This window comes from Ascaphus truei, chromosome 5 (genome assembly GCF_040206685.1).
Source record: "Ascaphus truei isolate aAscTru1 chromosome 5, aAscTru1.hap1, whole genome shotgun sequence".
Lineage (NCBI taxonomy): Eukaryota > Metazoa > Chordata > Amphibia > Anura > Ascaphidae > Ascaphus > Ascaphus truei.
Window position 1 is genome coordinate 183511372 of NC_134487.1, and position 17386 is coordinate 183528757.

The 17386-nt window shown below is 47.6% G+C and overlaps 2 long non-coding RNA genes across 3 annotated transcripts in view; one reads left to right on the forward strand and one right to left on the reverse strand.

Annotated features, from left to right (window-relative positions):
* LOC142494512 (uncharacterized) overlaps positions 1-280 on the forward strand; it is an 8748-nt gene extending 8468 nt beyond the window's left edge. Inside the window, exon 3 of the long non-coding RNA XR_012801500.1 lies at positions 1-280. This exon is cut by the window's left edge and continues 45 nt beyond it. This is a non-coding gene — a long non-coding RNA (uncharacterized LOC142494512).
* Positions 1-17386, reverse strand: part of LOC142494511 (uncharacterized) — a 69072-nt gene that overhangs the window by 801 nt on the left and 50885 nt on the right. For both annotated transcript variants that reach the window (XR_012801498.1, XR_012801499.1), the window contains 2 exons: positions 524-604; positions 1-150 (listed from right to left, as the gene is read on the reverse strand). The exon at positions 1-150 is cut by the window's left edge and continues 801 nt beyond it. This is a non-coding gene — a long non-coding RNA (uncharacterized LOC142494511). The remainder of the gene's footprint in view (positions 151-523; positions 605-17386) is intronic.

Here is a 17386-nt window from a genome sequence, read left to right on the forward strand (position 1 = left end):
ATTTTCTTCACCCAAGATTCATTCTTCAGAAGCTGCAATAGCTGAGTAGGTGTCACGAGCAGGATGACTTGAATGCTGGGTTAATCCAGGAGTGTCAACAACTTCATGGTCACTTGAGTGAATTTTTTCCTTGAGTGGCAACATCTGGTTCTACAAATAAAGAAAGACATTATGAACTGCCATGGAACTTTCACTTGTTTTTCAATATAATGATAGTTGTTCTCATAGTGGAACACATAACATGTTTCCATAAATTTTAATTTGTGTCCAATTAAAAGATGATGCTTGAAGTAACAATGATGTTTCGACTCAGTGTGAAAGAAGAATGAATGAAAGGTTGTTGTAACCTCACAACTCCTAGCTGATAGTTTACAACACACACAATACATGTTGTCAGGAAACACTACATCTTCTGTGACAATAACTGATGTGAAGTTAATTACATGTGAAAGGCATTTATTTTGCATGGCAAATGAAATTCTACAAATGTACACATTAGATGTGCTACACCTCATACACTCACCTTCCATGCTTGATGATGACCTTGATGAGACAGGTGATGAGACATGTTCAGTGTCAGGTGTCACAGGAGATGCAGGAGCAACTATATAGAAGAATAACATCACAATTTTATTGACATGTGTACATAATTAACATGAAGTTTGTGTAGTGGGAGTATTTATGGCTAAATATCAGCATCACATAACGAAATGACAATGATATGGTTCTGGCAAGCTGTACATTATCCATCTTAACATAAATGTACATGTGAACCTAATTGGCACATTTATTTTAAACACCATACAACATACAATGTTCATGCATGAATGCGTTGTAAAATTAAGTGTGCTGTTGTACATTCACTGCATATGTTGTGTAGTAATCTAACAATAATAATGTACATCACTACCATGACAGCAAAGTTGACTCTGCTTATAATTCAGTACCTAATTGTGGAAATGTGAATGAATGTTTTTAGTGATCTGTCTGAACATTTAACAGAAGCAGGTGTAGCGCTCAATGTGGCTGACACTCATCAACACATGCAGTGTGTCGCTCACAGATGGTACTGTTGTGATAAGGTGGCGTATCTATAAGGTAAAAGGAAGATATGAGTGAACGAATGACTAACGTATGTTTTCATATATAGTGGCCTGGTGGGTGAAAGTATTCAGATAATTACCATTTCACATGAATGTGATGAACTTCTGTTCACCTTGTCAGCTTGTAACAACTGTAGTCCCTCCCCCAAGACGTGACAACACCCTGACCTTGTATTTGGTTCTACCACCTGTAAGCCGTCCCACAAGACTTGACCCTACCATGACCCTGTGATCTGGCTCTGTGCCCGACCCCCCCCCCCTGTGTTCACCTCTATGCTGTGATTACATATTAATTGCAGCTGGTTTCATACACCGGTACACGAGCGAAATAAAAATCTGAAGTGAGCTACATATGAACACAATTAAATACCATATGGTACATGTTCCTATTTAGGCTCTCATTATACTAGATGAAGCGAAAAAAGAGCCTTAATAAAACATAACGAAATGTGTTTGTACAAATTATTAATGTTCGCCTTTGAATGCACAATATTCCATGCAAGACTTGATTAGGCAGTAATGGCCTGTTTATAGTTGTAACATAGATTAACACTATTTAACTCGATCCTGATAGGGGCCTCATTCCCTGCACAAATGCTCCAAGCGTCTATCTCCCTGATTCATAAACCTGGAAAGGACCCGGCAGACTGTTAGAGATACCGGCCCATTTCTCTGATCAATACCGACATAAAAAATTTCTCCAAACTCATAGCAAACAGAGTGGGTAGCATCCTCCCCAGGTTGATTCACCCAGATCAGGTGGGGTTCATTGGAGGAAGGCAAGCAGCGGACAATAACAGACGAATAATAGATTTGATTGATTTGGCCCAAAAACAAAATATTCCGTCAATGGTATTAAGTCTAGATGCGGAAAAAGCCTTTGATAGGATCGACTGGCCCTATTTGAAAGAGACGCTGAAAGTATTTGGCTTTGATGGACGCCTCCTGACAGCTATTCTGGCACTGTACGAGGGCAAGGGTGCGACATCAGGGCTTCCCGTCAGAAAAATTTTAAATCCGTAGTGGCACGAGGCAGGGTTGCCCGTTGTCCCCGTTGTTGTTTGCCCTTTGTATTGAACCCCTGGCTGCACATGTGAGATTATGCCCGGATGTAACAGGGATATCATTCAAGGAGCAGTCCCATAAAGTGGCTCTGTACGCGGATGATGTGAGCCTAACGTTATCCAATCCGCTTACTTCTCTGCCCAATGTTTTTGCAATACTGGGAAGATTTAATCAAATGTCTGGGGTTCAAAATTAATCAGGCCAAATCAGAAGCCCTCAAGATAAATTTACCAAAAGCAGTAGAAAATCTAATTGGACTAAACTTAAATTTTAAGTGGCAACCCTCCACGATCAAATACCTAGGGGTTAATATAACAAAAGACTACAAAGAACTATATAAGGCTAATTATCCCAGGTTATTCAAAACCCTGAGAGAGGATCTCAGGAGATGGGCGGAGTGTGGCATCTCTTGGATTGGGAGTATTCACAGTGTGAAAATGAATCTTCTTCCAAGGGTGTTATACCTTTTTCAAGCCCTCCCAATTCCCCTGCTGAAAGAAGACATCCTCTCTCTACAGTCAAGGATAATGAAGTTTTCTGGAATAAAAAAAGCCAGAGAATAAAAAAAGATATCTTGAGGAGGACGACCTCGAGAGGAGGGTTGGGTGTGCCTTGCTTGTTCGCTTATTACGAAGCAGCCCAATTGAGTCAAATTGTACAGTGGCACTCAGACCCGGGTCTCCGGCGATGGGTGGCACTGGAAAAAGAATGCTGCGCACCAGTGGAGCTGCATAATCTAATTTGGCTTCCAAAAAAAAAGCAGGTCTATAGTTAAGATACCGCTGCAGGCCATCTCAAGTTCCTTGAAGGTATGGGAGGTTATCAAATTTAGCTGTTCTCTCACAACAATAAACTTCTTGATGACACTTCTAATGGGTAACCCATAATGGGTAGCTCCAGGCTTGAATAGCCCTAATTTCTCAAGGTGGATTCAGTCGGGTTATTTGCGACTGAAAGATCTGGAGGGTAGAAAACATATGAAAACATTCGATCACATCAAAGCGGAAAAAGAAATGCCAAATGCAGAATTCTTAAGGTACCTCCAGATCAGAGCATTTTATAATAAAGCCCCAATTCGGCCTGCCAGAACAAACTTTGAGCAGTTGTGTTCTAGAGGAGCAGACACAAGGGGACTAACTTCTAGAATGTACAGGGAAGTGATCTGCCCCGAGACAGGAGACGAACCCAGACTTAGCTATATGAGACAGTGGGAAGCGGACCTGGGGGAGAAATTAGAGGACGAAGACTGGGACAGGATCCTGCAGGCAGCAGCTAAAAGCTCTATCTGTACCACGTTAAAGGAGAACGCATACAAAGTCCTGATGCGCTGGTACCATACCCCAATTAAATTGTCTAAATTTGTCAGAGGATATTCCCCGCTCTGTCCCAAACAGTGCGGGGAAAGAACTGACTTACGTCACATGCTGTGGTCTTGCACGAAGGTGGCCCAGATTTGGGCAGAAATCAGAGCATGGCTGCAGAGGATGCTCAGAGTGGAGATCCCCCTGGACCCGTGGTTGTTCTTGCTGGGCAGACGGGTTCAGGGCCTGTCGAACGCAACACATAAATTGATAGCACATTTGGCAACTGCCACCAGGTGCGAGATCGCAGCATTGTGGAAGCAAACGGATTTACCAATTATACCCAAAATCAGGAACAGGATTTGGCATGTGTGCCGGATGGAGCAATTGACGAGTATAGTCAACGACTCCGGCCCTAATTTTCTAAAAGTCTGGTCGCCTTGGTTGGCCCTGACAGACATCCCGGGGGTAGACGCCACCACAATTTTGCAATGATAGAAAGAAATGCGTTCTCCAGTAACTAGCAGGGTCCACGACCACATAGAGACAGTATCATCGGGGAGACTGGGGAGAGGATGACTCCACACGGAGCAGAGCCAGGCACATACAGAATTACATACAGTAGGAGGCCGAACGCAGACGAAGAACAAAGGGATGCATCCACCCACCCGCCCCCCCCCTTGAACCACGTAGTTCCGTCCCCCCGTCAGTCCTGTCTGTCATGTTAGTCACGTTCGTCTTATTGTTCTTTGAAAATCTTCACCATAGGGTGCATACGCTTTAGCCCATGGATTGTGTTACTATGTTTGTAATGTATAACCCAATAAAATCAAAGTTATAAAAAAAAAAGAAGTAATGTTTAGTATTTTTGTAGGCACAACACTGGTACCGCAGGCCCGTGGGTACCCCAGGACTCCCGCGGGGACCCCGGGATGGCTGCGGGGTCAGCTGGGGACACCCGCGTGACCCCCGGCCTCCCTCGGGGACTCCCGCGGGGTCAGCCGGGGACACCCGCCGGCCTGTTGTATGGGTGTTGCGCATGCAAAAATGTAAAGCAAGAAATTTTTCGAAGGCCAGCTTTTTTTTGTGTCTACCTTAAGCTGACATGTTCTGTTGAACGCAACTTTCGCGTACGCTAAGTTTACGTAGCTTAGTGCATCCCGCTTAAGGGCAGAATTTAACGCAAACAGGGTAACGAACGAGTAAAGTTGGACTTAGAAAAATTTCCTGAAAAAAGTCAGTTTTAGAGCGCAAAGTGCCTGTTTGCATGGCTTAGTGCATCGTTTTAAGCGCAACATCACGTTCCAACAGCACTTTGCGCTCTAAAAACGACTTAACGGAGCTTAGTGCATGACCCCCTATGTATGTAATGCAAACTGTGTCTCCCCTGGTTACATGTATTTTTCCCCTTACAGTGTGTGCACCCAACACATACACTGGGATCAGGTCAGGAGGGAAAGGGTGAATTGCATTAACATGTTTATGGCCCTTTGTTCCCCTGCCTGCCTTTTCTATCCCCATTTGCAGCCCATTCCATAGGTCGCCATTGGAGCTCCATGCAAGTCTATGGAGATTTCCGTGGTTTTGGCCTAATATCAGAAAAGACCAGCAGGTGGAGCCCGAGAGGACAAGCGGAACTCCGCCACTGAAATGCATGGAGTAATGTATTTCAATGGGGATTCCTCGAGTCCGATCTCCAAGAACGAGTTGGCTGCCAGCCAAACCGCAAACCCCGAAAGCGGATACAATTTCAATTGTCGTGGGAACTTGGTCACGGCCAAGTTCATCCATATTAAAATTGTATCTCCGGTCCTAGGGCAGCTAGCGGGTTAATTCTTTTTGCCCCTAGCTCATGGGGATCCCCTTACTCGACCCCTAGTGAGTTTGATGGGCAATGGCCACGGGAAAGGGTCGTGGCCGCTACGAGGGTCGCCCCATTGACCGCAATGACGGAGAAAAGCCACATGGCTGTAAACACTAAGTCCAAAAGTGTAAAAAGGGAAAACCCATATCTCCGGTTCTGTAAGAACTAGAGGGTTGGGATTTGGCCACCATGTAGTCACTGCTCCGGCATGATTGCATGGAAATTTCCAGCCCTCTCCGATCAACAGAACGGAGTATGGGTAACTGTTTAAAATGTGATTCTGCCGTTGACTTCAATGGCGGAGAAATGCAGTTTCCAAAACATGTTGTTTTAAAATGTATTACTGTAACTCCGGTTCGGCGGGTCGCAGCGAGCTGAAACTTGGCCACCATGTAGAGTCCCCTCCGGCATGAGGGTCTGGCAAGTTTTAGCCCGCTCGGCCCAACCAAATGGAATATTTTGCTTTATATAAAGTATTGTAACAATACTGTATTTTATGCCTGGTAGAAAGCCTGCGAAAATCCCTGACCCATACAGTATGTTAATGGTCAGGGGGCGACAGTGTGTCTACACAAAGGCCACTGATCAAAGGTTCATCCCCCCGGTTTGTATATACAGGGTGGAGAGAACGCAGGACATAGCCTTTCACATGAAGTGCTATAATTCACACCTCTAGTCAGGTTTCCCGGCCCAGATCCCCATCTGGCAGACTTGGCGACGCCAACTCTTTTGAGTGGGGCGAGGAAAATGAGAGCATGACTAAGGGATTGTGTGCATGTGCCAGCTACCTGAGGGCAGGTGCCAAAGTGCTTTCCACATTAGCTGACAAAAGGTAATTGGGTACAGATAATTGTGAACCAATATCTGAGACCCAATGTAGGAAGAGAGCCCAAATCCTTTATAACTGACTGTCAGCTCTATGCCCAATGTTGTTCGTGACTACTACATCTGAAAGATACATGATGCCTTTATGAATTGCTAATCCAGATCCTGATTACTTCATTGACCCATTCCCTAAGTAAGTGTATATATTCTGTGTGTTATTTGTTCATTATTGTGTGTTCACCTTCCCTGAAGGAATAAACTTTCTTTATCATAACACAGTCGCATTCAATTCAACCAGTTATTTTGGTGTATATTATAACCCTGTAAGCTATCGTGAAATTTTGGTCTTCCCATAACCCTATAAAGAGATTAGCATAGCTCAGTGCAAACCTAGTTCCCATCACCGTGTCTTTAATTTGTATGTAGCCAGGTCCCCCTCTTACCTCCAGGCTGCGTGAGGTGGACGGTTTTGTGGTTGCTGCAGGGAGATTGTGAGCCAGCGGCGGCCATTACACCCATAGATCCACTGGGAAATACAAGTCCCAGCAACCTCAGGGGCTGCAGACCACATGTTGCCAGGCAGCCAATAGGGCAGCTTCATTTATAACAGTTAGAACAGTGATAACAGTTAGGGCAGTTGGGGCAGTTGGGGAGTTGCGAGCAGGGTACAGTAGAGGGAGGTAGGGTTCCAGGTGCCAGTAGCCCTGGGACTAGGCCAGCATTCCCCTTCATGCCCCAGTTAGTCACCAACTCACAGTAGGCACCTGCAGCGGTATAGGGAAGCCCATAGTTAGGGACCCTTTTTCCTGTGTTGTGCAGTATCAGGGACACAGTGTCTACGCCACACGGTGACGCGTAACTTGTGGTCTGCGATCAGACCACCTACGTTCAGAGACTGTCTATGGTGTGACGCTCCTGCTGGCGACCACCCCACACAGAGGTGGGGGGCGTCGTTGGAGCAGACTGCCCGTAGACTGTTGTTCAGCTATACCCGGGGGCTGGAGCCCCCGGTAAGGTATCCGCATAAGTGCACCAACATTCACGTGGGCAGCGCTGTCCCACACTTGGGGGTGGGAAAGGCCATTGGGGTCTGGACACGGGGACACTGCTGCCCCTTCACCCAAGTACTGTGGGGATATTCCGTGGGTTGGTATACATATCTGTCTATTGCTGTTCCTAGTGATGTCATTGTTTATTACCTCCCAGTAAATACTGTTTCCCATACTCTGTGTGTGTATTATTGGGCATATTGTCTTGGGAGGGGTTATCCTACTATGTGAGGATCCTTCTCAGGTGGAGGCACTGTTTAGTAGATATACATACACCCCAGGCTCCCCATAGGCGGAGGATCAGGTCTCCTGTTTGCCACACAGGTATAGCAGCATACAGAGTAACTCTGACACTGGGGGAAAGGGGGTTACATGTAAAAAAAATCAACCAAAAAAATTGTGTGTTAAAGTGAATTTTATTAATGTAATAAAAAATCTATATGTGCCGTTGTGTAAGTGCCTTCTAATTCAAAAAAATAACGTGCTACTGTGCAACCGTGGTTATGCTCAATTACAGTATAATGTGACGTGACATCACACGTGACTAAATAAAAATTATTATTCCAAACTATATTTTCTAATAAATTTAAAATATGTGTAGTGTCTTTTAAGTAGGACCTGAACTTTTTGACTGATTTTTGCAAAAAAAAAAATCAATAAATGCTGAAAGATTGGAAGTGATAGAATGTACCCCAGAAATAATAGATCTACCTGGGGGATTTTAGGGGTCTTGGTGCAATTTAGGTAAATAATACTGTAATATATTGGCAATGTTGTTATTTAAGTTAATGTTTGAAACCAGCTCATCAGAAAGTGTCGACTACAACCTCTTTAGACACTAAGGGGCCTATGCAGTAAGCGTTCATAAGCCACTTATCGAGCACTTATCGCCTAAAATGCCTACTGCTATTCAGTAAGCGTCGATAAGTGGGCAATAAAGGCTTGAATCGCCCCAAAAACAAATCACTGAGGGAGCGGCGATTAGCCACTTATCAACGCTTTTTGGAATGTTCATAAACTCGTGCAATTCTAGTAGCCTATCGCCGCTCTAGAATGGCAATATTCTCTCCAAGTCCAAACGCCAGGAAAAGTTGGCAAGTTGGTGGGGAGAAGCTGGCGATGAGCGGCGAGAAGCAGCGAGACGGGACTTAGAAAAAAACAGTCCTTTCTCCTGCATCGGATTGATGCCAGGGGTCTCTGGAGCTGATACCCATTAATACCAGCACCTGAGACCCCCGACATGCATCAGGTGCATGAAAAATGCATTTACAGCCCACTTCATAAACTTAGCGGCTTCCCGCTAAGGTAATGAAGGGGTTAACTACCCATGCCAGGCTGATTGTGGTTAGCGGGGGTGGGTGAAGGGGTTTTTTGGCCCTTGGTGGGTGTTTAGGCCTTGCAGGGGGATTGCGGGTGGACTTACTACGGTAATGAAGGTGTTAACCCCTCCTGCTACCCGCCACAATGCCTAAACACCCACTAATACCCACTTCACCCACCCACGCTACCCACAATACAAACAATACACACAACAGCCCCAAGACCCACTTCCTAGGCCCCCAATAAACCATTACAAAATCTAATAAACACCAATACACAAACCCACCCCCTCTGCCCCCCCATACTGTAAAACCATTATTTATTTGATAACATACAGGATTAATACCACAGGCCGACGGGGGTCCCCAGATATGGATAATAGATTATTTGCTCATTATTAACAACAACATTAGCCAATATAAATAAAGTAAATATATATATATATATATATATATATATATATATATATATATATATATATATATATGTAACTCCCTGTTCCTCTCTACAGAACAGGTGACTGTAGCAAGCCAGTAGATGGCTGGTGAACAAGGAGGGACTAAGAGAGAGAGGAGCTGTAAAAAGGGACGCCCATGACAGTGGCATCAGTTCCTGCCTGACCCTGATGGAGTTTGGGGGACACTTTTGAGGGAACACAGTGCGGATGGACGAGCGCATGCAGCGGATGGACGAGCGCATGCAGCGGAGCCCAGCAGAGCAGGACCAAATCGCAGGGTGTGAGGGAGGGAAGGATAGACACAGTCGAGCGACAGAGACCAGCCGATCGGCACTGCGAGGCAGGTTGTAAGTGAATGCAGTGAATGCACTAGCTGCATTCAAATAGATACCGAAGCAACTTTGCAAAGCACAGGCCTGCAACACACATACAACTTCTAATCAGCTTCAATGAGTGTGCCGGCACCCCTAGCACATAGGCCAGTACCTCCAGGACTTGAAGGCCTGAAAGTGCTAGACTTTATTACCCATTTGTGCAGTGATCCTATTGTACTGTATGATAAATTTGTAAAAAAATGTGACATCACTTTCAGGGATGATGTCACATCCTTTTAACAAATGGAACATATCACATGGTGCAGGAGCCAATGGGATTGTTTTCAATCCCATTGGCTGTAATACCATGTGATATGAGCCACGTAACTTTAAGGATGTGACATACCTCCCTTGACGATGATGTCACATCCTTAATTTTTTTTTTTTACAAAAGACAGTTACATGATACAGCGTCCAATCGGATTGGAGCTGTAGCATCTGACCCTAAAATGTGACGTCACAGGCCCTATATAAGGCACCTTCTGTCTCATTTTAGCTCAAGATGTTGACGAGTCAACATCCGTTTTGGTTTTACCATGGGGTTTGGATGGAAAGAAAAGAACATAGAAGAAAAGATTGACAGAAGAAAATAGAAGGAGATACTGCTGCGGCCAAGTTTATTCGAGCATTTGCCCGTTCTTGGCCGCAGCAGTAGCCTGGCGCGCGCCCGAGGGTGACGGGCGCGCGCCGAAGCAGCGGAAGAGCGCCCTCCGATCGGGGCGCTCTCCCTACCGCTGCCGGGTCCGCCGGGTCCCCCGGAATCCCCTGCCGCCGTCCCGCGATCGCGGGACACCAGGGCTCCCTCGGGGAACCCTGGACGCGCGTGCAGGGGGCGCAGGCTCCCGAAGACGCGTGACCGCGCGTCTATGATGCGCGGCACGCCGAGGGGCGGCCACTAGCAAGCCGGGAAATCTCCCGGCTTGCGGATCTGGCCGATGCGCAATAAAGCGTGTCGGTAGTGTAGAAGATGGAAGAAAGAAGATTTTTGTACCTGATGCTGATCTTCAAGGAGGATGGAGTTGTATTGCAGTGGATGACATCGCAGGTTGAGAGCTTCCTAAAACACCGGGATTCGGAGGGTGAAAACTTCTAAAGGTAAGATAAATATTGAATGTATGTAAATGCCTTTAAATCCCACGTTCACATGATGCGAGACATTTAAATGCATAGGAGATACTGGCACCCCATAACGGGACATGTATCTCGGGAAGCAGGGGATCCCCGGACCTAATATCAATGCGGTTCTGCTCCTGAGACCCCCTACTCACGTACACTTGTACTAAAATTGTTATTAATACCCTGCGATCGCTGGTGAGATATGCGCAGGCCAGATCAAAGTAAATCGCTGCAGGTAGACAAATGAGGCCTTTTGATAGAGGTGAATATCACATTGCTGCTCTTCGACAGTTTTGGGCATTTAGCTATTGCTGGTCTTCAGAATCTTTCTGAAAACTGTGATAACTACACTGAAAAAACTGGCAGCACAAGAGGCCCAGCGAGATAATTTATGAAGGCTACTAGCATAGGCCCCCAAGTCTTAGTGCTTGGGTTTTGCCGGAGCACCCCAGCCCTAATGGGCAGATGGGTTAAAAAATGTTGTCCTACAGTACATTAGCCAGATGGCCCAGGAATGATGGGAATGAGGGAAGTAAATCTTTGACAATAAGGGTCCATGCTGGGAGCGGTTCGAAGTACCAGTATGTCGCTGCGATAGGGCTCAACCTTGCCCACTGTGAGCTTCACACAGACGGTACTCTTCTACAACCCCTCCCCCATGGGATTCTCCAGCTGGGGGTTCACAGACCAAAGAAAATCTTGGTCTCAGCCCACCTCTCGGCCAGGCCACAGGACCAAATATGTGCCACTTTCCATCCTACTCCTGACACAGGTAGGATAGACTCTACACTTGATCTTAGCCAGCTGTTTCGACATTTTGGGTCTCATCAGTGTGAGGCAGGTAGTACTGGCTCTGCAATGTTCAAGGCTGGGTAGGTTTACCATACTTGAAAAAAAAATATTTTGATCGTATGCAGGAGTTTCATATGTAATTTAATTGATTTTAGTTTTTTTCACCTTTTGTCAATTTTGACCTCACAATAAATCATTATTGGTCTAGCATATACCCATTGAGTGCCCTGTTTGTGGAGTTCATACAGTATCCATATTTTGGTACTGTACCTCTTTTTTGTCCTTACCATACTTTATATAAGTTATGGTGGGTGGAAGAGGCGACAAAAAACCTCAACATATCACATAGAGCAAATAAAAATATTACTTGTGAGCACATTCACATGTCTTACACAGGTATGCAACCCTGCCTATCACTATTATCACCTAGCATTCAGGGATTCTGGGAAATTACATGCAAATGAGCACACAATGTCACTTTTTGTCTGAAATCCATTTTACATAGAAACCTTATAAACTGATGATCGCTGTTCACACAGCTTTTTTTTTTTTAATCAATATTTTTTTATTGGCAACAAACACGTACATACATAAGTACAGTAATGTCATGTGTACATGACAACGTGACTGAGTTCGGCGAGATGTTGACCAATAGACTTTTTCTTTTTAAGAGAAAGAATGAAGAAAGGAAGGATGGGGGGGTAGGAGAACAGAGAGGGAAGGGATGGGGAGGGAGGAATGGGGAAGGAGGGAGGGGGATAGGATCCTCGGGAGCCTCCGTCCACTCTACCCGCTGGTGTACGCTCACCCTAGGCCCAGTGAAGACCTAGACCTTGCGGTCCGAGCCAGGGATCCCAAGTTTTCCAGAACTGCGGCATTTTTTTATGGAGCATGGATGTGAGCTTCTCGATAGACATTACGGGGTCTAGGTGGGAATAATAATCCCGAGGTCTCTCGGAGAAGCGTCTGGATCATGCTCCAGAACCTCTGTATCTCTGGACATGACCACCAAATGTGGGCCATGTCCCCCTTTTGACCACATTTCCTCCAGCTCAGGTCAAGCGTGCCAGGGAAGATCTGGCTCAGCCAAGCCGGGTCAGGTACCACTGGAATAGGATTTTGTAGATGTTCTCTTTTGTTATGGTTCAAATTGAAGTTTTAGCGGCCGACTCCCAGACATCCTCACAGTCATCTATGTCTAATGTTAGTGTAGCTAGGTCACCCTTTTTTCCCGGCGACCCCCATCACCTCCATGGCCAGGATCGATGGCGGGTGCTGCCGGAGGCCAGCGGCAGACCCGACGGCCATTTCGGAGGGTGGGGGCCGAGGAGGGAGAGCTCCGGTGCGCTGGAGATCTCTGGGGCGCCTGTGCACTGCGCCGCCATGTCGCTCCGGTTCGCGCATGTGCAGTAAGCCCCCGGCGGCCCGACAGAGTCACGCATGCGCAGGACTAGCTAGAAAGTTACAGGAGCCCTTAGAGAGTTGCGCGAGTGTAGTGAAAGCCCAGGAAAGGTTGCGGCAGCCCCAGATAGATCGAGCAGGCGCAGAACAGCTCACCGAAAGCCCGCGAAGCCCTAGCCTACCAGGGAAGGCTCTAGGCAGGGACTACGAGTCCCAGGAGCCTCTGCATGTCCCACGTGATGCCAGGGAGCCAATAGGGCTGGAGGATGACTTGGCAGAAGCAAGGAGATACATAGTGTGGGCTTGCAGCTACGCAGTTAGTCAGAACCAGGAGCAGCCAAGGGAAGGAGGTAGGGTACAGGAGTCAGTGACTCGCTGTACTAGGCCAGCAACCCCCAAGGCCCGAGATAGCCCTGACTCATCCAGTGGAGTGAGTGTTGCCAGGGACAGCCCTCAGGTTAGGGACCCTGTCACTTACATTAGTTGGAGCCGGGGAGCTGTAGGGGAAGGAAGGGTGGAGGGAGCAAGTGAAGCTCCTGCATCGCGTTAGGTCCCCTATTGTCACACTTGCCTCTGATCCGCGTGGAGACCGACTCAGGGAAGCACCACGGGGCAGAGTCATGCGCCCACGCACTGCCAGGGCAGTGCAGGCGCAGCGGCGGGATGGCGGAGCTCCGCGAGACGCATCGCGCACGCGCATGGGTTGCTCGGCAACCAGGAAGCAGGAGAACGTGAAGGAGCTGCTGGAACCTCCCACAGGCGGAGACTTGCTGAGTAAACCGCATGACGTCATCACGTCGCGACGCGCATCGCGCACGCGCGCAGGTTGCCCGGCAACCAGACCTAGCATCAGGAAAGCCTAATTGCAAGCTGTTTTTGATCAGTGTCTCTCTGACACCATTGGTGGACCAGAACACACCCCTGCAAGGTAATTGGACCCTTCCCACTTATATACCTGCTTCTGCCTGTCCTTCATTGCTGAGCATAAACTCCTGTTTATGCATTGTGCTCACCGCTGCTGTCTAGTTTTGTCTTGAACTTTGTCTGACCTGTTTGACCCTGCCTGTTACTTGGATTTCTACACTCTCCAGCACTTTGACCCCGGCTTCGTTACTCGACTACTCTACCTTCTATTACCCAGGACCTTGGCTACGAAACTCTACCTACCCGGACTCTCCAACCCTGGAACACGGCAAGTACCCTGACTACCCTGACCTCTCCAACCCTACGACGCGGTACGACTAGGACTACGCATTCCGGACAGGACTGCGTGGTTGTGGGTCGGTGCCTATACAACCCCACCTCAGCCCCGCGGTCTTTCGTCCTGTTTGTGGTGAGCGCAGCGTGACAATATGCTCAGCCCAACAAACAAGGACGCCCCTGAGGTGGCCCGACGCTTAGACACCCATGAGGAATGCTTCCGGCAACTTACCGGTTCATTTACACTAAAAGAACAACTAGTTTCCCAACTTAAACAAGACGTGGATACCCTGACTGAACAAGTTAGACGTTTAACTGTATCTACCACCAACCCCGTCCCACTCGCAGCCACTCCTGCACTTATCACACCTACCTCCGAACCATGACTACCTGCGCCCAACCGTTATGCAGGGGATCCCAGCGGTTGTCGGGGGTTTCTGAACCAGTGTTTCATACAGTTTGAACTAATGCCCTCTCACTTTCCGGTTTCACGTACTAAGGTCGCATACATAATCTCCCTGCTGACTGACGCCGCCCTGGCATGGGCTTCTCCTATCTGGGAGCAACGCCCAGATTTGACCTCTGACCTTACTCTCTTCATCACCGAATTTAGAAGGGTGTTTGACACCCCAGGGCGTAAGGTTACGGCTGCATCCACTCTGCTTAATATTTCTCAGGGAGACCGTACTGTGGCTCGTTATGCTCTGGACTTCCGGACGGTGGCGGCCGAGACCGGCTGGAACGATGTGGCTCTATCTGCAGTCTTCTGGCAGGGCCTGTCCGAACGGTTGAAGGATGAATTAGCAGCTCTGGATCGTCCCGCTGGACTTGAGAACCTGATAGACCTGTGCATCCGGATGGACCAGCGCCTCCAAGAAAGAAGAATGGAGAGAAACAAACACCCCCGAGGTATACAATCGTCTTCTCTGTCTACCATAGGGTCTCTACTCTCCACAACTCCTGTCCTAGATGAACCCATGCAGCTGGGAGGGACTAGCCTTTCGCCTATCGAGAGGCAACGAAGAAGACGAGCGGGACTATGCCTCTACTGTGGCAATAACGGCCACCTGGTATTCAACTGTCCACTGAAGCCGGGAAACGCCAAAGCCCAGTGAGTATAAGGAGGATCACGCTGGGTACTGCAACTCTTCCCCCTCCTCAACCCTCTACGAGGTTTTATCTACCTATCTCCATATCCGGTGAGACCTTCACAGTACAGACACAGGCCTTTCTGGATTCGGGGTCAGGAGGAAACTTCGTGGACCAAAAGTTCGCCTTCAAGAATAAAATACCGTTGGTACCCAAAGATCGACCGGTAGGTCTTGAAGCCATTGACGGACGACCATTGCAGCCCGCGATCATTTCCTTACAAACCATACCCCTTAACATCATGACTAGTGACTTTCACTCTGAGACTATAACCTTTGATGTCATTCACACCCCCTCCTCGAACATCATTCTGGGACTTCCGTGGCTCCGGATCCACAATCCTGTCATTGACTGGACAGAGGCCACGCCACTTCGTTGGAGTTCTTTTTGCTTGGAACATTGCATGTCTGCTCCAAAGGCAGTGGCAGGAATGGAGGTCACGGATCCTGACAGGGTACAGCTGCCGGGGATATACGAAGATTTCCGCGATGTCTTTGACAAACGTCAAGCAGAGGTACTTCCGCCACATCGGACGTACGACTGCCCTATCGATCTTCTACCCGGGGCCATACCTCCCAGAGGAGGGTCATACCCACTATCTATTCCTGAGACCCAGGCCATGAGAACATATATTCAGGAGAATCTCCAGAGGGTGTTCATTAAGAAATCTTCATCACCTGCGGGGGCAGGATTTTTTTTCGTCAAAAAAAAGGACGGAACCCTCAGACCCTGCATTGATTACCGGGGTCTCAACAAACTCACCATAAAAAACCGCTACCCTCTTCCGTTGATAGCCGAATTGTTCGACAAACTCCAGGGAGCCAGGATCTTCACCAAACTGGACCTCAGAGGAGCCTATAATCTGGTTAGAATCAGAGAAGGAGACGAATGGAAGACAGCATTCAATACTCGCGACGGGCATTACGAGTACCTGGTCATGCCATTTGGATTGTGTAATGCTCCTGCGGTCTTCCAAGACTTTGTCAACGACATTTTCAGAGACCTTCTGGACCACCATGTTATAGTATACCTGGACGATATACTGTATTAATTTTTTCCAGATCCATGCCGGAACATATGATGCATGTCAAACAAGTCCTGCAGCGGTTAAGAGAGAACCATTTGTATGCCAAGCTAGAGAAATGCCATTTCCATCAAACATCCACCTCTTTTCTCGGCTACATCATATCGGATACCGGCCTTGCTATGGATCCTACCAAGGTCAAGGCAGTACTCGAATGGCCCTGTCCCCTCTCCCTCAAGGCCATCCAAAGGTTCTTCGGTTTCGCTAACTACTACCGGAGGTTCATTCAGGGATTCTCATCGGTAGTAGCACCCATCACGGCACTCACACAGAAGGGAGATGATCCTACAAGGTGGACTGAGAAGGCTCTCCAGGCTTTCGAGAGAATAAAGACGGCATTCGCCTCAGCACCCATCTTAACCCATCCAGATCCTTCGTTACCTTTTTTTTTTGGAGGTCGACGCCTCCGATGTAGGAGCAGGTTTATACTTTCACAGAGAAAGAATCCTCAAGCTCCACTTCATCCTTGTACATATTTTTCAAAGAAATTTTCCTCCGCCCAAAGGAATTACGATGTAGGTAACCGGGAGCTCCTCGCTATCAAGCTGGCCTTGGAAGAGTGGAGGCACTTACTGGAAGGCACAGAGTCGCCAGTCACGATACTTACGGACCATAAGAATCTTCTGTACATTGAGGGAGCACGGCGACTAGGATCTCGCCAGGCAAGATGGTCCTTATTCTTTACTCGCTTTAACTTCCTCATTTCCTACATCCCTGGTTCAAAAAACATTAAAGCCGACGCCTTGTCACGACAGTTCCTGGTAGAGGATAACAAGGTGGATCAACAGGAGACCATTCTCCCTTCCACTTGTATTTTGGCTGCAAATACTTTTAGTGCCTTAACGGACATTACTAAGGCTCAGAACAACATCCCGGCAGGACTCAACGTTCCGGAGGACCGGTTGTTCACTTCCCGTAAATTCCAGAGGAGAGTCATGGAGTGGGGACATTCATCCAAGACTGCAGGCCATCCTGGCACCAAAAGAACTACTGAGTTCATCGAACGCACATTCTGGTGGCCCTACATGCGGAGAGACATACAAACCTTCGTAGCTACGTGCGCTACTTGTGCTCGAAGCAAGACGCCACACAACAGACCAGCAGGTCTCCTTCAACCACTACCCATCCCAGTACGTCCATGGACACATATATCGATGGACTTCATCGTTGAGTTGCCTAAATCTAGAGGCATGGACACTATACTTGTGGTGGTGGACAGATTTTCCAAACAGGCACACTTCATCCCTATGAAGGGTTTACCCACTGCACCAATGTTATCCGAAGTT